Source organism: Pristiophorus japonicus, chromosome 5 (genome assembly GCF_044704955.1).
Source record: "Pristiophorus japonicus isolate sPriJap1 chromosome 5, sPriJap1.hap1, whole genome shotgun sequence".
In the NCBI taxonomy this organism is placed as follows: Eukaryota; Metazoa; Chordata; class Chondrichthyes; family Pristiophoridae; genus Pristiophorus; species Pristiophorus japonicus.
In genome coordinates, this window is record NC_091981.1 from 215,318,100 (window position 1) to 215,340,998 (window position 22,899).

General features: G+C 45.5%; 1 protein-coding gene across 8 annotated transcripts in view; it reads right to left on the reverse strand.

Moving 5' to 3' along the window:
* ankib1a (ankyrin repeat and IBR domain containing 1a) overlaps positions 1-22,899 on the reverse strand; it is a 154,670-nt gene that overhangs the window by 122,204 nt on the left and 9,567 nt on the right. For 6 of the 8 annotated variants that reach the window (XM_070881307.1, XM_070881308.1, XM_070881301.1 and 3 more), the window contains exon 2: positions 1,760-1,870. The exons of 1 other annotated variant lie outside the window; for it this stretch is intronic. The gene's annotated coding sequence lies outside the window, so the exon portion shown is untranslated. Of the gene's footprint in view, positions 1-1,759; positions 1,885-22,899 lie in introns of all 8 variants that reach the window. One more of the 8 variants, XM_070881302.1, reaches the window with a different exon arrangement.

Genomic DNA, 22,899 nt, shown 5'->3' on the forward strand with positions numbered 1-22,899 from the left:
GAATCGACACAGGGAAGTAAAATGGGGGCAGAAGCAAAAGGTAGACAGATCAGGAAAAGTGGAGGGCAGAGAAATCAAAAGCAAAAATCAAAAAGGGCCACATTACAACATAATTCTAAAAGGACAGAGTGTTAAAAAAAACAAGCCTGAAGGCTCTGTGTCTCAATGCGAGGAGCATTCGCAATAAGGTGGATAAAATAACTGCGCAGATAGCTGTTAACAGATATGATGTAATCCACGGTGACCAAGGCTGAGAACTCAACATCCAGGGGTATTCAATATTCAGGAAGGATAGACAAAGGATAAGGAAGTGGGGTAGCGTTGCTGGTTAAAGGGGAGATTAACGCAATAGTAAGAAAGGATATTAGCTTGGATGATGTGGAATCTGTATGGGTAGAACTGCGGAATACCGAAGAGCAGAAAACGCTAGTGGGAGTTGTTAGTACCAACCTATGCCTGTTTTGGCCATTTAAGCCAGTTTGGATAGCCAATAGTTGCTCCAAACTAACTTAGGCCAGCGCATGTGGCCACTTGTGGTCGCACAGAAAACCCTTGCGGAGAGGTAAGAAATCAGCACAGGTAACCAGAGATTGGGGGGGGGGGGGGGAGCATAGAAGATCTTGCAAAGCACTAAACACCTTCACAACAACATTAAAGAAGCACAAAAAACCATCAATAATAAATAAAAAATAAATAAAATAATAAAACTTAAGTCTTACCTTCCTAACTCGGCCCCGCGAGGGACTGGGCTTCCCTCCGAGGGACAACTTAATCAGTGTTGGGTCATAACAATTTAACATGTACCCACACAAAATGCAACATTCTCTCCACACTGCTCCTGCTGGCCAATGTTTTATCGGGAGGTGCTGTTGAAGATTATCGAGTCGTCCCTTCGGCCAGGGATAGGGGCGGCAGCATTGGGTCCCGCTCTCGGCCTGCAGGACGTGCTGGGAGGACAAGGAGCTACTGCGCATGCTGCCGGCACTGTTTCCACTCCACGAGAAACGCCATGCCAGAACCCAGGACACACAGCAGAACAGCCAGAATCGTTAGTAAGTTTTTTGGTGCCGTTTTGAGTGCACAAAGTCGGCGCATCTCGGGAGAGTGTGCCAAAAACAGGGGTTGGGGAAATTTGGGCCCATAGTCACTAAATAACACTCCCAATATACATACGCTTCACTAGCAGTTACATCACTGCTCTTTTTACAATTTATTCAACTTACTGCTTGTAAATTTATTAACTAAACTGCCTATGTCCCTGTTCTGAATGTGTCACAGTTTTATTACTTATGCCGAATTTTAGCATTCATAATTACTTAAACAGCAGAGGTCTCATTGAAGTATTATTGCCATTGGCAATATCACCATTTCACTATTTCTTTTGGCAAGAAGGGTGTTCCATCCTTATCTATGTACCCACCTTATTAAATTTCTAAAAATCACCAAATGCTTCACTTACAATGCCAGCTATTTTGCACAAAGCTAGAATCCAGAAAATGACAAGATAGATACACAGCAGATGGGAATGTTAGTTTAAAGGCTTTTGGAAGCCAAAAGGATCTTGGAATGCAATGAAAATAATAAACATGTATTTGTGGTTTGTGGTTACCCACCCACAGGTGAGCAGTATAGTATAACTGGCAGATAAACAATCCTTATCTCGGCTGTTAGGTGAGAACACTATTAATCTGGAACAGAGCTCTCCATAACAGTTGTAAAAAAAAAGTGTACAAAAACACCCTGCCCCACAGAAACGTACCTTCTGTCAGCTTTTCATCAGAAGGCAACCTTGATGACACTGCCAAGAGATATTTGACCGAGACAGTTCCACCCTGAAGGAGTATGTGCGGTAGTAGATTTCAGTCGGCACCTAAAAGGAAAATACTGTCAAACATTTTAGAACATAAGAACATAAGAATTAGGAACAGGAGTAGGCCATCTAGCCCCTCGAGTCTGCTCCGCCATTCAATAAGATCATGGCTGATCTGGTCGTGGACTCAGCTCCACTTACCCGCCCTCTCCCCGTAACCCTTAATTCCCTTATTGGTTAAAAATCTATCTACCTTTGACTTGAAAACATTCAATGAGCTAGCCTCAACTGCTTCCCTGGGCAGAGAATTCCACAGATTCACAACCCTCTGGGAGAAGAAATTCTTTCTCAACTCGGTTTTAAATTGGCTCCTCCGTATTTTGAGGCTGTGCCCCCTAGTTCTAGTCTCCCCTACCAATGGAAACAACCTCTCTGCCTCTATCTTGTCTATCCCTTTCATGATTTTAAATGTTTCTATAAGATCACCCCTCATCCTTCTGAACTCCAACGAGTAAAGACCCAGTCGACTTAATCTATCATCATAAGGTAACCCCCTCATTTCTGGAATCAGCCTAGTGAATCGTCTCTGTACCCCTTCCAAAGCTAGTATATCCTTTCTTAAGTAAGGTGACCAAAACTGCACGCAGTACTCCAGGTGCGGCCTTACCAAAACCTTATACAGTTGCAGCAAGACCTCCCTGCTTTTGTACTCCATCCCTCTCGCAATGAAGGCCAACATTCCATTTGCCTTCCTGATTACCTGCTGCACCTGCAAACTAAACTTTTGGGATTAATTTTAATTTAATTTTATGTTTTTAAGTTAATTTGTTTTAATTGCCGGTGCTTTTAGTGTCCCCCTCCCCTTTTATAGGGGGAACTTGGAAAAAATTTTGATTCTGTGCCCAAAAAAACCCCACAAAAAAATAATAAAAAAGGGCATTGTAAATGTTGGTGTTTCCCCCAGATCGGGGGGCACGGTTTAATGTTTTTTGTTGACTCCTAAAAGAGTTTCATGCACAAGGACCCCCAGGTCCCTCTGCACCACAGCATGTTGTAATTTCTCCCCGTTCAAATAATATTCCCTTTTACTGTGTGGATATCTGAACGGAATATATGGAATTAAGGACAGTAAAGTAAACGGGATATATGAAAATGTATAAGCCATGGAAGAATAGCTGGGAGAATGTCAGATTGCAAATAGTGCAACATCAGCATAGCTAACAGTCTGTCTCAAGGTTTCAAGTCACTACTCCTGCCAATGACATCTAATAGTCACACCATTAGATTGAAACATTTAGAGGCAATACTTGGGCTTTCAAGAAGAACATCTCATATAGATTGACTAATGAGTGGCTGAGTTAGGCTGTCAATCTATTTGTATTTTGTTATCTGATTTCAAAACTGTATAACTGTTAACGCTTTACGATGTAACTTCACCTATCCGTAGGGAGTGTGTACGCTCTATCCAGAGAGTATATCTTCTGTCTGATAGGTCTTACTGGCCGGTAATAAAGACTGCTTTGTTCAAAGCACAAGAGGTATTCGACTCAGTAATTTTACTGAACCAGATTGAGGTAAAAGAATCCAGGAATTTACAACTGTTTTTTTTCCCCCAAGGTGGATGACCTCACACTTTCCGACATTGTATTCCATCTGCCAAACCTTAGCCCATTCGCTTAACCTATCCAAAGCTCCTTGCAGCCTCTCTGTGTCCTCGACACAACCCGCTTTCCCACTAATCTTAGTGTCATCTGCAAATTTTGTTGCACTACACTCTGTCCCCTCTTCCAGGTCAACTATGTATATTGTAAACAGTTGTGGTCCCAGCACTGTTCCCTGTGGCACACCACTAACCACTGATTTCCAACCGGAAAAGGACCATTTATCCCGACTCTCTGCTTTCTGTTCGCCAGCCAATTCTCTATCCATGCTAATACATTTCCTCTGACTCCGCGTACTGTTATCTTCTGCAGTAACCTTTTGTGTGGCACCTTATCGAATGCCTTTTGGAAATCTAAATACACCACATCCATCGGTACACCTCTATCCACCATGCTCGTTATATCCTCAAAGAATTCCAGCAAGTTGGTTAAACATGATTTCCCTTTCATGAATCCATGCTGCGTCTGCTTGATTGCACTATTCCTATCTAGATGTCCCGTAATTCTTCCTTAATGATAGTTTCAAGCATTTTCCACACTACAGATGTTAAACTAACCGGCCTATAGTTACCTGCCTTTTGCCTGCCCCCTTTTTTAAACAGAGGCTGCTTTCCAATCCGCTGGTACCTCCCCAGAGTCCAGAGAATTTTGGTAGATTATAACGAATGCATCTGCAATAACTTCCGCCATCTCTTTTAATACTCTGGGATGCATTTCATCACGACCAGGGGACTTGTCTACCTTCAGTCCTATTAGCCTGTCCAGCACTACCCCCCTAGGTGATAGTGATTGTCTCAAGGTCCTCCCTTCCCACATTCCTGTGGCCTGCAAATTTTGGCATGGTTTTTGTGCCTTTCACTGTGAAGACGGAAGCAAAATAATTGTTTAAGGTCTCAGCCATTTCCACATTTCCCATTATTAAATCCCCCTTTTCATCTTCTAAGGGACCAACATTTACTTTAGTCACTCTTTTCCATTTTATATATCTGTAAGAGCTTTTACTATCTGTTTTTATGTTTTGCGCAAGTTTACCTTCGTAATCTATCTTCCCTTTCTTTATTGCTTTTTTAGTCATTCTTTGCTGTTACTTAAAATTTTCCCAATCCTCTAGTTTCCCACTAACCTTGGCCACCTTATACGCATTGGTCTTTGATTTGATACTTTCCTTTATTTCCTTGGTTATCCACGGCTGGCTATCCCTTCTCTTGCCGCCCTTCTTTTTCACTGGAATATATTTTTGTTGCGCACTATGAAAGAGCTCCTTAAAAGTCCTCCACTGTTCCTCAATTGTGCCACCGTTTAATCCTCGTTTCCAGTCTACTTTAGCCAACTCTGCCCTCATCCCACTGTAGTCCCCTTTGTTTAAGCATAGTACGCTCGTTTCTGACAACTTCCTCATCCTCAAACTGTATTACAAATTCAACCATATTGTGATCGCTCATTCCGAGAGGATCTTTTACGAGGAGATCGTTTATTTTTCCTGTCTCATTTTACAACAGTACAACTTATATCTTGCATCAGATAATTCATAACAGAATTATTACCATCATCAATTTTATTAATCTTAATTACTTCAAAAGTCAAAGTCCGATTAAAATATTATTGGTTAAAACAAAATTTGGTGGCGACAGTGGGGAATGTTTTTATATCACTAATCAAATTCTCGCAAACATCTCTGAATGATATTACACATCACACACCGCGCACGTTGTCGCACATCACATTGCGCACATTGTCACACATCGCATGATGCGTACAGTGTCACACATCGCACACCGGGCACATTGTCACACATCACAATGTAACCCCACTTTTTAAAAAAGGAAGGAGAGAGAAAACAGGGAATTATAGACCGGTCAGCCAGACATCGGTAGTGGGCAAAATGATGGAATCAATTATTAAGGATGTCATAACAGCACATTTGAAAAGTGGTGACATAATAGGTCCAAGTCAGCATGGATTTGTGAAAGGGAAATCATGCTTGACAAATCTTCTGGAATTTTTTGAGGATGTTTCCAGTAGAGTGGACAAGGGAGAACCAGTTGATGTGATATATTTGGACTTTCAGAAGGCTTTCGACAAGGTCCCACACAAGAGATTAATGTGCAAAGTTGAAGCACATGGGATTGGGGGTAGTGTGCTGATGTGGATTGAGAACTGGTTGGCAGACAGGAAGCAAAGAGTAGGAGTAAATGGGTACTTTTCAGAATGGCAGGCAGTGATTAGTGGGGTACCGCAAGGTTCTGTGCTGGGGCCCCAACTGTTTACATTGTACATTAATGATTTAGACGAGGGGATTAAATGTAGTATCTCCAAATTTGCGGATGTCATTAAGTTGGGTGGCAGTGAGAGCTGCGAGGAGGATGCTATGAGGCTGCAGAGTGACTTGGATAGGTTAGGTGAGTGGGCAAATGCATGGCAGATGAAGTATAATGTGGATAAATGTGAGGTTATCCACTTTGGTGGTAAAAACAGAGAGACAGACTATTATCTGAATGGTGACAGATTAGGAAAAGGGGAGGTGCAGCGAGACCTGGGTGTCATGGTACATCAGTCATTGAAGGTTGACATGCAGGTACAGCAGGCGGTTAAGAAAGCAAATGGCATGTTGACCTTCATAGCGAGGGGATTTGAGTACAGGGGCAGGGAGGTGTTACTACAGTTGTACAAGGCCTTGGTGAGGCCACACCTGGAGTATTGTGTACAGTTTTGGTCTCCTAACTTGAGGAAGGACATTCTTGCTATTGAGGGAGTGCAGTGAAGGTTCACCAGACTGATTCCCGGGATGGCGGGACTGACATATCAAGAAAGATTGGATCAACTGGGCTTGTATTCACTGGAGTTCAGAAGAATGAGGGGATCTCATAGAAACGTTTAAACTTCTGACGGGTTTAGACAGGTTAGATGCAGGAAGAATGTTCCCAATGTTGGGGAAGTCCAGAACCAGGGGTCACAGTCTAAGGATAAGGGGTAAGCCATTTAGGACCGAGATGAGGAGAAACTTCTTCACCCAGAGAGTGGTGAACCTGTGGAATTCTCTACCGCAGAAAGTTGTTGAGGTCAATTCACTAAATATATTCAAAAAGGAGTTGGATGTAGTCCTTACTACGAGGGGGATCAAGGGGTATGGCGAGAAAGCAGGAATGGTGTCCTGAAGTTGCGTGTTCAGCCATGAACTCATTGAATGGCGGTGCAGGCTAGAAGGGCCGAATGGCCTACTCCTGCACCTATTTTCTATATATATAAAAACAGGATTCAGATTCCCATGATTTATTTCAAAGATATTTTGATCCACTTCATCCAAAGAGACACACTCATTGCTGGTACTTTTAAAATGTGTTTGTAGGATGAGGGAAGCAATTTGGAAGACGACAATTTTTATAGCTAAACAAATTGCCCATTTTCTTGCTGCCTCTCAACTTCATGGAATTCCAGGAAAGAACAAGATTACATCTTAATGGAGTGAATAGGCAGCATGATCTCGAAAACTCCCCTGCTCTGCATAACAACTTGTATTGATATAGCGCATTCAACACAGTGGAACGTCCCAAGGCGCTTCACAGAAGAGTTAAGAAAAGTTTGACAACGAGTCACAAGAAATTATTGCAGATGAGCAAAAGCTTAGTCGAAGAGGTAGGTTTTATGGAAGGTCTTAAAGGAGGAAAGAGAAGTGGAGAAGTTTAGGGAGGAAGTTCCAGAGATTAGGGCCGAGGCAGCTGAAGGCACGACCACCAATGGTTGAGCGATTATAATCAGGGATGCTCAAGAGGGCAGAATTTGAGGGGTGCAGATATCTCGTGGGGGCGGGATTTGTGAGGCCGAAGGAGATTACAGAGATAGGGAGGGGCGAGGCCATGGAGGGATTTGAGAATTTTGAAATCGAGCATTGCTTAACCAGAGCACAAGGGTGATGGGTGAACGGGACTTAGAGCGAGTTAGGACATGGGCTGCCGGGTTTTGGATGACCTCAAAGTTTACGCAGGGTAGAATGTGGGAGGCCAGCCAAGAGTGCGTTGTAGTCGTCAAGTCTAGGGGTAACGAAGGCATGGATGAGGGTTTTAACAGATGAGCTGAGGCAAGGGCGGAGACGGGCAATGTTACGGAGGTGGAGATAGGCAGACTTAGTTATGCTGCAGATATGTGGTCGAAAGCTCATTTCAGGATCAAATATGGCACCAAGGTTGTGAACAGGCTGGTTCAGCCTCAGACAGATGCGAGGGAGAGGGATAGAGTCGGTGGCTAGGGAATGGAGTTTGTGGCGGGTACCAAAGGCAATCGCTTTGGTCTTCCCAATATTTAAATACAGAATACTTCTGCTCATCCAGGATTAGGTATTGGACAAGCAGTCTGACAATTTAGAGACCATGGTGGGGTCGAGACGTGGTGGTGTGGTAGCACTGGTTGTCGTCAGCAGACTTGTGGAAACGGACGCCGTGTTTCGGATGATGTCGCCAAAGGGCAGCATATAGATGAAAAATAGGAGGGGACCAAGGATAGATCCTTAGGGGACACCAGAGGTAATGATGTGGGAGTGGGAAGAGAAGCCATTGCAGGTGATTCTCTGGCTACGATTAGAGAAATAAGAATGGAGCCAGGCGAGTACAGTCCCACCCAGCTGGACGACGTTGGAGAGGTGTTGGAGGAGAATGGAGTGATCAACCGTGTCAAAGGCTGCAGACAGGTCGAGAAGGACGAGGAGTGATAGTTTACCTTTGTCACATTCACAAAGGATGTCACAACTAAGATACCAAGAAAAGAATGATGGTTAATTCACTTACTATCCGTACCGGTCACATATTAATGTTTTTGATTCCTGTGCATAGAAAGTTAGTTGTATATTTGTTCCAGTACATTAGTGCAAGTGGCTTAATTGACATATTAGTACCAATATACCTCTGATCTGATGCACTCTACTCATAGCATCAAATTGTTTCAACTACCCTCCACTAGTTCCTCCTAGTATTTCACAGCTCAAAATGCTCTGTGGACACTGTCTCAACCAGAAGATTGTGGGTTCACGTCCCATACGAGGACTTGAGCACTTAACCTAGTCCCTCACTTCAGTGCAGTACTGAGGGAAAGATGTCCTTTTGGATGAGACATTACACTGAGAGCCCATTCACCCGTTGTGTGGAATCAAGACATTTTAAAGCATTAGTGTACTCAATGCAAGGTTGCTTATAACAAAACTATTTGATATTACATTTCCATTAAAGTGAAATTTCTATTTCCTGACATTATTTATATTGTTTAATTAAGCTTACTGATTAATTCCAAGACACGGGAGTTCTCCTGCTGTCCTGGCTAACAGTTACTCCTCAACATGAGCAAAAAACATTGTTTATCTCATTTGCTGTTTGTGGGAGATCCCCTTGAACCCAGGCAACTCAGCCCTACTTTCACTTCATGTATTACCTCAAACCTGCTGGATCCCAAAACCCGTCGCGACCATAAACAGGCCTTGATTTAAAAAGCGTCAGGATCTATAATCTCGGCTGGATTCAGGTCCCTGCACATCCCAGTCACCTTCTGGTTGGTCACTATGTTGTGAACATAGACTGGCTGAGTGCTCTGCTCACTAGAATGGGCCAGCAATGCAATTTCATGTTACTGATCTGTACTGACACATCCCATCAAGGATCATATGCAACTACAAGAATGATGCTACAAATGCAACTTTTTACGCAAATGTGCATATGGAAATCGTAATTTTGCTATTAATGCTTTGAATCTTCCCTGCAATAAAGCTAGGGAAAATTCAGAACATTAACTGCCTAACTATTTTGTAGAACTACACTTGTTAGCAAAATTAAAGCCCATGGGATTAAAGAGACCGTGACAGTGTGGATACAAAACTGACTAAGGGACAGAAAGCAGGGAGTAGCAGTGAATGGTTGTTTTTCAGATTGGAGGGAAGTATACAGTGGTGTTCCCCAGGGGTGATATTTTTTGATATATATTAATAACCTGGGCTTGGGTATACAGGGCATAATTTCAAAGATAGCAGATGACACAAAACTCAAATGTAATAAATAATGAAGGATAGTAAGAGATTTCTGAAGGACATAGACAGATTGGAAATGGATAGATACATGGCAGATGAATGTTAACACAGAAGTATGAAGTAGGAAGAATGAGGAGAGGCATTATTCACCAAATGATACAATTTTAAAAGGGGTACAGGAACAGAGAGACCTGGAGGTGTATGTACACAAATCTTTGAAGGTGGCAGGACAAGTTGAGAAGGCTATTAAAAAAGACATACGGGATCCTTGGTTGTATTGATAGAGGTTTAGAATACAAAAGCAAGCAAGTTATGCTAAACATTTATAAAACATTGGTTATACCTCAGCTGGAGTATGGTGTTCAATTTTCAGCACCACACTTTAGGAAGGATGTCAAGACCTTAGAAAGGGTGCAGAAGAGATTTACTAGAATGGTACCAGGGCTGAGGGACTTCAATTATGTGGAGAGGCTGGAGAAACTGTGTTCTCTCTCCTTAGAACAGAGAAGGTTAAGAGGAGATTTGGTCGAGGAACTGAAAATCTTGAACTTTTATGATAAGAATAAATAAGGAGAAACTGTTTCCAGTGGCAGAAGGGTCAGTAACCAGAGGAAACAGATTTAGGGCAAGAAATTCCCCAACCTTGCATCTGTTTTTTGGCGAAAAACAATGATTCGCTAGTTTCACCGAAGTCTTGCGCTGATGGTTTTTAAATACCGCTGAAAAGCAGACTCCCGGCGTGCAAGACTGGAAATACTGCTATCGCCTTCAATTTGCCTTCTAGCGCACCAGTATTCCAGGCGAAAAAAAAACGCCCGAGAAAAACCTGCATTGCAGCCCCCAGAACAGTGGTAGGTATGAAGACCTGCAAAAAAAGGTAAGTTAAAGTTTTTATTTTTTAATTCTTTTTCATCGATTCAATACTTAAGTGTCTTGCGAATGTTGTGATTTTTTTTATTTTTTGTGTGTGTTTTCCCCCCTCCCTAAGCCCAACTTGCAGCGGTATTTGGCCTCGGACTAAAGTTGGTGAGGATCGCGGTTTCCGCCGTGAATCCTCACGCAATTCCGATTTTTACCGCTGGGTGCATTTTTTAACAAAACTTAGGCCTTTTAAAAAATGGCGGCGTGATTAGTGGTATTTTTGATGAAAAATGCCCAAAAATGCCACAGTCACCAAAAGACTCATTTCTAGCCCTTAAATCGACTGGCAAAAGAACCAGAGGCGACACGAGGAAACATATTTTAAAAAAGAGGCAGACAAAAAGCAGGAAACTATAGACCAGTTAGCCTAACATCTGTGGTTGGGAAAATGTTGGAGTCCATTATTAAAGCAGTAGCAGGACATTTGGAAAAGGAAAATTCAGTCAGGCACAGTCAGCATGGATTTATGAAGGGGAAGTCATGTTTGACAAATTTGCTGGAGTTCTTTGAAGATGTAACAAACAGGGTGGATAAAGGGGAACAAGTGGATGTGGTGTATTTGGACCTCCAGAAGGCATTTGACAAGATGCCACTTAAAAGGTTACTGCACAAGATAAAAGTTCAAGGGGTTGGGGGTGGATTGGCTAACAGAAAACAGAGTGGGGATAAATGGTTCATTCTCTGGTTGGCGACCAGTAACTAGTGGGGTGCCGCAGGGATCAGTGCTGGGACCCCAACTATTTACAATCTATATTAACGACTTGGAAGAAGGGACTGAGTGTAACGTAGCCAAGCTTGCTGACGATACAAAGATGGGAGGAAAAGCAGTGTGTGAGGAGGACACAGAAAATCTGCAAAAGGACAGACAGGCTAAGTGAGTGGGCAAATATTTGGCAGATGGAGTATAATGTCAGAAAGTGTGAGGTCATGCGTTTTGATTTTGTCTACCAAAGAGCAAGTTATTATTTAAATGGAGAAAGATTGCAAAGTGCTGCAGTACAGCGGGACCTGGGGTAATTGTGCATGAAACACAAAAGGATAGTATGCAGGTACAGCAAGTGATCAGGAAGGCCAATGGTATCTTGGCCTTTGTTGCAAAGGGGATGGAGTATAAAAGCAAGGAAGTCTTGCTACAGCTATATAAGGTATTGGTGTGGCCACACCTGGAATACTGCATGCAGTTTTGGTTTCCATATTTACGAAAAGATATACTTGCTTTGGAGGCAGTTCAGAGAAGGTTCACTAGGTTGATTCCAGGGATGACTGGGTTGACTTATGAGGAAAGGTTGAGTAGGTTGGGCCTCTACTCATTGGAATTCAGAAGAATGAGAGGTGATCTTATCGAAACGTGAAAGACTGGCCCCAAGTTTCGCCATGATTTGCTCCTGATTTTTAGGAGCAACTGGTGTAGAACGGAGTATCTTCGAAATCGGAATTCTCGTCATTTAGTTTGCTCCAGTTCGAGTCAGTTAGAACAGTTTCACTTTGGAACAGAATTTTTTTTTCAAAAGGGGGCGTGTCCGGCCACTTACGCCTGTTTTCAATGTTTCGTCAGTGAAAACTTACTCCAAACTAACTTAGAATGGAGTAAGTGAAGATTCTTGTACGCTCGAAAAAACCTTGTCTACACTTTAGAAAATCAGCCGTAGGTTACAAATCAGGTGTAGGGAATGGGGGGGGGGGGGCGGTTTAAAGGGAAGTTTACAAACATTAAACACTTCAGTTTTACAAATAAAGAGCCATCACCAATAATAAATGATAAAAACATTAGTAAATCAACAAATAAATCAATCAAAAAAAAATAAAGAAGAAATAATTTTGGAAAAAAAACAAATCATTTTCTACTTACTGACTGCAGCAGCGGGAGCCCTCCAACAGCGTGCTGGGATGCCCCCCCCCCCACCCCACCCCCCCACCCAGTGTGTCTCTATCTCTCTGTTTGTGTGTCTCTCATTCTCCGTCTGTCAATGTCTGTGTTTCTGACAGCAAGGGGAGGGGGAGGAGGTGGGTAGAGGGGGGGAAAGTGGGTAGAGGGAGGCAGAGGGGGAGAAGGGGGAGGAAAGGGAGATGGGGGAGGGGGGAGGGGGGAGAGAAAGGGAGATGGGGAGGGGGGGGGGGGAAGGAGATGGGGGAGGGGGGGGGAAGGAGATGGGGGAGGGGGGGGGAAGGAGATGGGGGAGGGGGGGGAAGGAGATGGGGGAGGGGGGGGAAGGAGATGGGGGAGGGGGGGGAAGGAGATGGGGGAGGGGGGGGAAGGAGATGGGGGAGGGGGGGGAAGGAGATGGGGGAGGGGGGGGAAGGAGATGGGGGAGGGGGGGGAAGGAGATGGGGGAGGGGGGGGAAGGAGATGGGGGAGGGGGGGGGAAGGAGATGGGGGAGGGGGGGAAGGAGATGGGGGAGGGGGGGGGAAGGAGATGGGGGAGGGGGGGGAGGGAGGAGAAGGAGAAGGGGGGAGGGAGGGAGGAGAAGGAGAAGGGGGGGGAGGGAGGGAGGAGAAGGAGAAGGGGGGGGGGGAGGGAGGAGAAGGAGAAGGGGGGGGGGGAGGGAGGAGAAGGAGAAGGGGGGGGGGGAGGGAGGAGAAGGAGAAGGGGGGGGGGAGGGAGGAGAAGGAGAAGGGGGGGGGGGAGGGAGGAGAAGGAGAAGGGGGGGGGGAGGGAGGAGAAGGAGAAGGGGGGGGGGAGGCGGGGGGAGGGAGGTCAGGTCGGGGGGAGGGAGGTCAGGTCGGGGGGAGGGAGGTCAGGTCGGGGGGAGGGAGGTCAGGTCGGGGGGAGGGAGGTCAGGTCGGGGGGAGGGAGGTCAGGTCGGGGGGAGGGAGGTCAGGTCGGGGGGAGGGAGGTCAGGTCGGGGGGAGGGAGGTCAGGTCGGGGGGAGGGAGGTCAGGTCGGGGGGAGGGAGGTCAGGTCGGGGGGAGGGAGGTCAGGTCGGGGGGAGGGAGGTCAGGTCGGGGGGAGGGAGGTCAGGTCGGGGGGAGGGAGGTCAGGTCGGGGGGAGGGAGGTCAGGTCGGGGGGAGGGAGGTCAGGTCGGGGGGAGGGAGGTCAGGTCGGGGGGAGGGAGGTCAGGTCGGGGGGAGGGAGGTCAGGTCGGGGGGAGGGAGGTCAGGTCGGGGGGAGGGAGGTCAGGTCGGGGGGAGGGAGGTCAGGTCGGGGGGAGGGAGGTCAGGTCGGGGGGAGGGAGGTCAGGTCGGGGGGAGGGAGGTCAGGTCGGGGGGAGGGAGGTCAGGTCGGGGGGAGGGAGGTCAGGTCGGGGGGAGGGAGGTCAGGTCGGGGGGAGGGAGGTCAGGTCGGGGGGAGGGAGGTCAGGTCGGGGGGAGGGAGGTCAGGTCGGGGGGAGGGAGGTCAGGTCGGGGGGAGGGAGGTCAGGTCGGGGGGAGGGAGGTCAGGTCGGGGGGAGGGAGGTCAGGTCGGGGGGAGGGAGGTCAGGTCGGGGGGAGGGAGGGAGAGGGAGGTCAGGTCGGGGGGAGGGAGGGAGAGGGAGGTCAGGTCGGGGGGAGGGAGGGAGAGGGAGGTCAGGTCGGGGGGAGGGAGGGAGAGGGAGGTCAGGTCGGGCGGAGGGAGGGAGAGGGAGGTCAGGTCGGGGGGAGGGAGGGAGAGGGAGGTCAGGTCGGGGGGAGGGAGGGAGAGGGAGTGGGAGGTCCAGTCCAGGGGTGGGGGGGGGGGGGGGAAGGGGAGTGGGAGTCGGGTCGCGTCCGGAGGCGGGAAGCGGGAGTCGAGTCGGGTCGGAAGCAGGAGCTGGCAGTGGGAGCAGCCTTATTCACGCAGCCCCAGTGAGGCCATTCGGCCAGGGCTAGGGGCTGCGTGCTTCGGCCCCTCCCACACAGTTTTGGGCACCTGGAGCTACTGCACATGCACGCCCACTGTAGCGCGCATGTGCAGAGGTCCCGGCACTGTTTTCAGCGCAGGGACCTGGCTCCGCCCCCTACAGCTCGTGCTGCGCTGCGCCGAGGGCCAGAGGACCAGCAGGGAGCTGGAGAATCGAAGTTTTTTTTAGGCGCACTTTGTGGCGCGAAAAACGGGCGTCCAGGTTGGGACTTCGCCGTTCTAGGCGCGGCTCGAAACTTGGGCCCACTATGAGGGGGCTTGACAAGGTGGATGCAGAGAGGATGTTTCCACTGATGGGGGAGACTAGAACTAGAGGGAATGATCTTAGAATAAGGGGCCACCCATTTAAAACAAATGGAGACATTTCTTCTGAGGGTTGTAATTCTGTGGAATTCGCTGCCTCCGAGAGCTGTGGAAGCTGGGACATTGAATAAATTTAAGACAGAAAGAGAGTGTTTCTTAAACGATAAGGAGTTGTGGGGAGCGGGCGGGGAAGTGGAGCCGAGACCATGATCAGATCAGCCATGATCTTATTGAATGGTGGAGCAGGCTCGAGGGGGGCTGTATGGCATACTCCTGTTCCTATTTCTTATATTTATAAAGCGACTTGTTGTGATCCGGACTGCACTGACTGGAAGGTTGTTGGAAGTAGATTCAATAATAAGGGATTTGGATAAATACTTGAAGCAAAAGAAAAATTGCAGGGCAATGGGGAAGTGAGACTAGTTGGAAAGCTGCCACAGGCACGATAGGCTGAATGGCCTCCTTCTGTGCTATATCACTATGACTAACTGCCATGCAGAGAGTTGTGCAGTTAGCAGATTCAACATAGGTTACCCTTACGATTCTCCTTGTTGCTTCTTACAGAGCGCTTCAGCAAGAGATACCGCAGCATGCAATTTACATCTTGGGATAAGGAAAAGGGAAAACATGCATTTATATAACACCTGATCAATCTCGAGTCATCACACAGCGCTTTGCAGCCAATTTTTGAATTGCAATCAACATTATATAGGCAAATGCAGCAGCCAATTTGTGCACAGCAAGGTTCCACAAACAGCAATGAAATAAGTGATGAGTTAAACTGTTTTTTGTGGTTGTGGATTGAGGGGGAAATGTTGGCGAGCACATCATTAGAACTCCTTGCTCTTTGAATAGCACTGTGCCATCTTTTGCATCCATTAGAAGCAGCAGAAGGGGCCTTGGTTTAATGTTTCATGCGAAAGAAAATGGCACTTACATTCCCTGGACCATCATGATCACTAGGGCATTTGTGCAATGTTCTGATTTCTCTACCTGTTCACTGCTTAGCATCTTATTTCTGTGCTGTGTTTCAAATGTTAGGATAGGAAGGACGGAGGAGGAGGATCCCAGATGCGTGTCAAGGGGGTTCCTTGTGGTTTGAAAACCACTTGCATCATATTTCTCATACTAGCTTGACTCAATTGTTAAATCTGTTGCCCAAGTCAGGCGGTTGTGGCTTCAAGCTACATTCCAGGACTTGAGCACACAATCTAAGCTAGTATTTTCATCATAGGCAGTCCCTCGAAATCGAGGAAGACTTGCTTCCACTCAAAGTGGGTTCTCAGGTGACGGAACAGTCCAGTATGGGAATTACAGTCTCTGTCACAGGTGGGACAGTCGCTGAAGGAAAGGGTGGGTGGGATTGGTTTGCTGCACGCTCCTTCCGCTGCCTGCGCTTGTTTTCTGCATGCACTCTGCAACGAGACTCGAGGTGCTCAGAGCCCTCCCGGATGCACTTCCTCCACTTCGAACGGTCTTTGGTGAGTGACTCTCTGGTGTCGGTGGGGTTGCATTTTATCAAAGAGGCTTTGAGGGTGTCCTTGAAATGTTTCCTCTACCCACCTTGGGCTCACCTGCCGTGTAGGAGTTCAGAGTAGAGCGCTTGCTTTGGGAGTCTCGTGTCAGGCATACGAACAATGTGGCCCGCCCAACAGTGCTGGTCGAGTGTGGTAAATGCTTCGATGCTGGCCTGATCGAGGACGCCAACGTTGGTGCATCTGTCCTCCCAGAGGATTTGCAAGATCTTGCGGAGACATTGTTGGTGGTATTTCTCCAGCGATTTGAGGTGTCTACTGTATATGGTCCACATCTCTGAGCCACACAGGAGAGCGGACATCACTACAGCCCTGTAGCATGAGCTTGGTGGCAGATTTGAGGGCCTGATCTTCGAACGCTTTTCCTCAGGCGGCCGAAGGCTGCACTGGCGCACTTGAGGCAGTGTTGAATCTCGTCGTCGATGTCTGCCCTTGCTGATAATAGTCTCCTGAGGTATGGAAAGTGGTTCACGTTGTGCAGGGCCGCGCCGTGGATCTTGATGACTAGGGGGCAGTGCTGTGTGGCAGGGTCAGGTTGGTGGAGGACCTTTGTCTTACGGATGTTTAGTGCAAGGCCCATGCTTTCGTATGCCTCGGTGAAGATGTTGGCTATGACTTGGAGTTCAGTTCAATCTAAGCTAGTAATTTAATGCAGTACTGAGGGACTGCTTTGTTGCTCTCTTTCAGATGGTGTATTAATCTATAGCCCATGTCTGCTTACTTAGATGGGATGTAAAAAAAAAAATCCTATTTGAAGAGTAGTGTGTGTTTCTTCCAGGATATTGGCATGCATTTAACCCTCAAACAACGTCAAAACAGCTTAACTGGTTATTTACATCAGCGCTGTTTGTGAGACATTGCTGTGGCAAAATTGGCTGCCACAGTTATCTATATTAGAACAGCAACTACACTTAAAAATAATTAATGAGTTGTGAAGTGCTTTGGGACCTCCTGAAGACGTGAAAAACACTTTATAAATGCCAATCATTTTCTTCTTTCTATCTGTATACACAATTATAGGGGCATGATTCAGCAGTTTTGAGGTACATGTGTAATCAAAGTTAAAAGCTAAGACTCATGCTTTTGCTACATAACCTATTTATTCAAATTGATGGAATACTGCTTGTGAAGTGCTACTTGAAGCTTTGAAGTATTTTTTTTCTTGAAATCAGAACATTTCATTTTTAAAAGCACCCCCATCTTAATTTCCCCACCTCTCAAAATGAGCTGAAGGAAAGTGAACACCACGATGCCCATTCCCAGCATTGGGAAGTGCACAAAGTAATTGCAAACTGGCTTTCCCTCAGATTTCTACTCCCTCTAACCCACCCACTGCACCTGTGCTCAGCCCAGCTGTGATGATTTCATTTGAAATGTAGGGAGAACAACTTCTATTTATAGAACGCCTTTAATGCAGTAAAACATCCCAAGGTGCTTCACAGGAGCATTATACAACAACATTTGACACCAAGTCACGTTAGGAGATATTTTGGACAGATGACCAGAAGAATTCTCATCTTCCCACCCCCAGCTCATCTGCTTCAATGAAATAATGAGCTGCACAACAAGGTTGCATCAGGGCTGCTACTTTTTTTTTAATTCAAAAATAGCTACACCATTCTTCCTGTTGACTGGTCCTACATAGAGATAGATATCTGGAAAGGTGTTCAAATCCAATTTAATCAAGAGATTCAGATGATTGTGCTAAAATCGAGCAATTTATAAATGTCAGGAGTGCCAAGATCAACTACTCTTGCGCAACCCTTGATGACTGAAGTAGAGTAAGCCTAGGCCGAACAGCTCATTTTCCACAATTCTAGTTGTTATTTTGTGTAACCGATTTGAAAAAAACACGTGTACCAGACACATTGGAAAGCTGAGGTGCGAGCACACATTAAACTATATTACACTGTGAAAATATATCAGTACATCATATGAATGGTATCGTTCAAAATGCTATTCTTTAGAGGTTTAACAGATTAGCTTTATATACTAAAACAGTATTTAACCACACACTATGAGAACCCACTGTATGATCACTAGAAATTTAAAAATTATATTGACTATGTCAGGACAAAGCTTCTACTCTTGCATTTTCACTTGCATTATATAGTCCTGGAGCAACATATGAAAAAGTTGGAAAATTTCATCTGAAAACAATCCTGAACTCAATCCTTAAAATAGAAAAATAAGGCTGCTGGAGGTTGAGATACTTTGATTATTCTGGGAGAGCTACACACAAACAAGTCATAATTTAGCATCAATAGTGACATTATGTAATGTGCATGAGTGATGCAGTTATCCGAAAGAAATAAGAACATAAGAATTAGGAACAGGAGTAGGCCATCTAGCCCCTCAAGCCTGCTCCGCCATTCAATAAGATCATGGCTGATCTGGTCGTGGACTCAGCTCCACTTACCCGCCCGCTCCCCGTAACCCTTAATTCCCTTATTGGTTAAAAATCTATCTATCTTTGACTTGAAAACATTCAATGAGCTAGCCTCAACTGCTTCCCTGGGCAGAGAATTCCACAGATTCACAACCCTCTGGGAGAAGAAATTCTTTCTCAACTCTGTTTTAAATTGGCTCCTCCGTATTTTGAGGCTGTGCCCCCTAGTTCTAGTCTCCCCTACCAATGGAAACAACCTCTCTGCCTCTATCTTGTCGATCCCTTTCATGATTTTAAATGTTTCTATAAGATCACCCCTCATCCTTCTGAACTCCAACGAGTAAAGACCCAGTCTACTCAATCTATCATCATAAGGTAACCCCTTCATTTCTGGAATCAGCCTAGTGAATCGTCTCTGTACCCCTTCCAAAGCTAGTATATCCTTCCTTAAGTAAGGTGACCAAAACTGCACGCAGTACTCCAGGTGCTGCCTTACCAATACCTTGTACAGTTGCAGCAAGCCCTCCCTGCTTTTGTACTCCATCCCTCTCGCAATGAAGGCCAACATTCCATTTGCCTTCCTGATTACCTGCAAACTAACCTTTTGGGATTCATGCACAAGGACCCCCAGGTCCCTCTGCACCGCAGCATGTTGTAATTTCTCCCCATTCAAATAATATTCCCTTTTACTGTTTTTTTTCCCCCAAGGTGGATGACCTCACATTTTCCGACATTGTATTCCATCTGCCAAACCTTAGCCCATTCGCTTAACCTATCTAAATCTCCTTGCAGCCTCTCTGTGTCCTCGACACAACCCGCTTTCCCACTAATCTTAGTGTCATCTGCAAATTTTGTTGCACTACACTCTGTCCCCTCTTCTAGGTCAACTATGTATATTGTAAACAGTTGTGGTCCCAGCACTGATCCCTGTGGCACACCACTAACCACTGATTTCCAACCGGAAAAGGACCCATTTATCCCGACTCTCTGCTTTCTGTTCGCCAGCCAATTCTCTATCCATGCAAACACATTTCCTCTGACTCCACGTACCTTTATCTTCTGTAGTAACCTTTTGTGTGGCACCTTATCGAATGCCTTTTGGAAATCTAAATACACCACATCCATCGGTACACCTCTATCCACCATGCTCGTTATATCCTCAAAGAATTCCAGTAAGTTAGTTAAACATGATTTCCCTTTCATGAATCCATGCTTCGTCTGCTTGATTGCACTATTCCTATTTAGATGTCCCGCTATTTCTTCCTTAATGATAGTTTCAAGCATTTTCCCCACTACAGATGTTAAACTAACCGGCCTATAGTTACCTGCCTTTTGCCTGCCCCCTTTTTTTTTTTTTTTTAAACAGAGGCGTTACATTAGCTGCTTTCCAATCCGCTGGTACCTCCCCAGAGTCCAGAGAATTTTGGTAGATTATAACGAATGCATCTGCTATAACTTCCGCCATCTCTTTTAATACTCTGGGATACATTTCATCAGGACCAGGGGACTTGTCTACCTTCAGTCCCATTAGCCTGTCCAGCACTACCCCCCTAGTGATAGTGATTGTCTCAAAGTCCTCCCTTCCCACATTCCTGTGGCCTGCAAATTTTGGCATGGTTTTTGTGTCTTTCACTGTGAAGACGGAAGCAAAATAATTGTTTAAGGTCTCAGCCATTTCCACATTTCCCATTATTAAATCCCCCTTTTCATCTTCTAAGGGACCAACATTTACTTTAGTCACTCTTTTCAGTTTTATATATCTGTAAAAGCTTTTACTATCTGTTTTTATGTTTTGCGCAAGTTTACCTTCGTAATCTATCTTCCCTTTCTTTATTGCTTTTTTAGTCATTCTTTGCTGTTGCTTAAAATTTTCCCAATCCTCTAGTTTCCCACTCACCTTGGCCACCTTATACGCATTGGTCTTTGATTTGATACTTTCCTTTATTTCCTTGGTTATCCACAGCTGGTTATCCCTTCTCTTGCCGCCCTTCTTTTTCACTGGAATATATTTTTGTTGCGCATTATGAAAGAGCTCCTTAAAAGTCCTCCACTGTTCCTCAATTGTGCCACCATTTAGTCCTTGTTTCCAGTCTACTTTAGCCAACTCTGTCCTCATCCCACTGTAGTCCCCTTTGTTTAAGCATAGTACGCCCGTTTCTGACACAACTTCCTCATCGTCAATGTGTATTACAAATTCAACCATATGGTGATCACTCATTCTGAGAGGATCTTTTACGAGGAGATCGTTTATTTTTCCTGTCTCATTACACAGGACCAGTCTCAAAGCAGACAGATGAGCAGAATCTGCCCTCGAGAGGAGGATTTCAAATATTTTGGGGAGGAGTTAAACTAATATGGCTGAGAATGTATAAAAGGGTTGCAAAAGTGGTAGATGGCTAGAGAAGGTGGCAAAAGGATGGAGATAGGAAATCATGGGAAAGTAGCTAAAGAAATGGTCAAGATGCAGACAACTGCAGAATCAACAGAAAAAAAAGGGGTTACCAAGAGTTGAAGTTGAGGTTAGACACGGGTCATGAGAAAGCCCAAGGCAGCACAAAGAAAGAAAGCAATTCTAGATAGGAAGGGAAAAGTAATAGCTTCTACTGATAAGGAGGAAGAGAAACTAATTGGGTTCTTTACTGATAAGGGAAGACAGTGTAGCAAAGCTATAACTAACCTACCTGACACCAGCCCTAATTGGGAGACTTTCTTGCCTGCCATTGGACGTACTCGGGGGGGGGGGGGGGGGGGAAGGCAGAAAGGGATTGGATAGACCAAGTGCTAATCAAATGTGTTCTGTTTTGAAAATGTATATCTACTGTGCTTTTCGCGCTGAAAAGGGGCTTGTCGAAGGGAAGGTAAACAGGCTCTGATTAAGAGTGTCCCTTTGTCTTGACAAGTCCCGGCCGGAGAATCTTCAATGAAGGTCTTTTACAGAAAAGGCAAGAGGTGTTCGCATGTCAGTGTATTCGCTGAAACAGATTGAGGGAAAAAGAATCCGTATTAACATGGCAGGGGGATGGAAATCTATGCAGGGAGACAGAGGGAAATAAAATGGAGTCAGAAGCAAAAAATAGAAAGGAGAATAGTAAAAGTGGAGGGCAGAGAATCCCAAGGCAAAAAACAAAAAAGGGCCACATTACACCAAAATTCTAAAGGGGCAAAGTGTGTTAGAAAGACAAGCCTGAAGGCTCTGTGCATCAATGCGAGGGGTATTCGGAATAAGGTGGACGAATTAACTGCGCAGATCGCAGTTAACGGGTATGATGTCATTGGCATCACAGAGACATGGCTCCAGGGTGACCAAGGCTGGGAACTCAACATCTAGGGTATTCAGCATTTAGGAAGGATAGACAGAAAGGAAAAGGAGGCGGGGTGGCGTTGCTGGTTAAAGAGGAAATTAATGCAATAGTAAGCAGGGACATTAGCCTGGATGATGTGGAATCGGTATGGGTGGAGCTGCGGAATTCCAAAGGGCAAGAAACACTAGTAGGAGTTGTGTACAGACCACCAAACAGTAGCATTGAGGCTGGGGACAGCATCAAACAATAAATAAGGGATGTGTGCAATAAAGGTACAGCAGTTATCATGGGCGACTTTAATCTACATATTGATTGGGCGAACCAAACTGGTAGCAATGCGGTGGAGGAGGATTACCTGGAGTGTATTAGGGATGGTTTTCTCGACCAATATGTCGAGGAACCAACCTTGACTGGGTGGCCATCCTCGACTGGGTGATGTGTAATGAGAAGGGACTAATTAGCAATCTTGTTGTGCAAGGCCCCTTGGGGAAGAGTGACCATAATATGGTAGAATTCTTTATTAAGATGGAGAGTGACACAGTTAATTCGGAAACTAGGGTCCTGAAGTTAAGGAAAGGTAACTTCGACGGTATGAGGCGTGAATTGGCAAGAATAGACTGGCAATGCATACTTAAACGGTTGATGGTGGATAAGCAATGGCAAACATTTAAAGATCACATGGATGAACTTCAGCAATTCTACATCCCTGTCTGGAGTAAAAATAAAATGGGGAAGGTGGCTCAACCATGGCTAACAAGGGAAATTAAGAATAGTGTTAAAGTCAAGGAAGAGGCATATAATTTGGCTAGAAAAAGCAACAAACCTGAGGATTGGGAGAAATTTAGAATTCAACAGAGGAAGACTAGGGGTTAAATTAAGAGGGGGAAAATAGAGTACAAGAGGAAGCTTGCCAGGAAAATAAAAACTGACTGCAAAAGCTTCTATAAATATATGTGAAGAGAAAAAGATTAGTGAAGACAAACGTAGGTCCCTTGCAATCGGATTCAGGTGAATTTATAAATGGGGAATAAAGAAATGACAGACCAATTGAACAAATACTTTGGTTCTGCCTTCACAAAGGAAGACACAAATAACCTTCCGATTGTACTAGGGGACAGGTGGTCTAGTTAGGAGGTACTGAAGGATATCCTTATT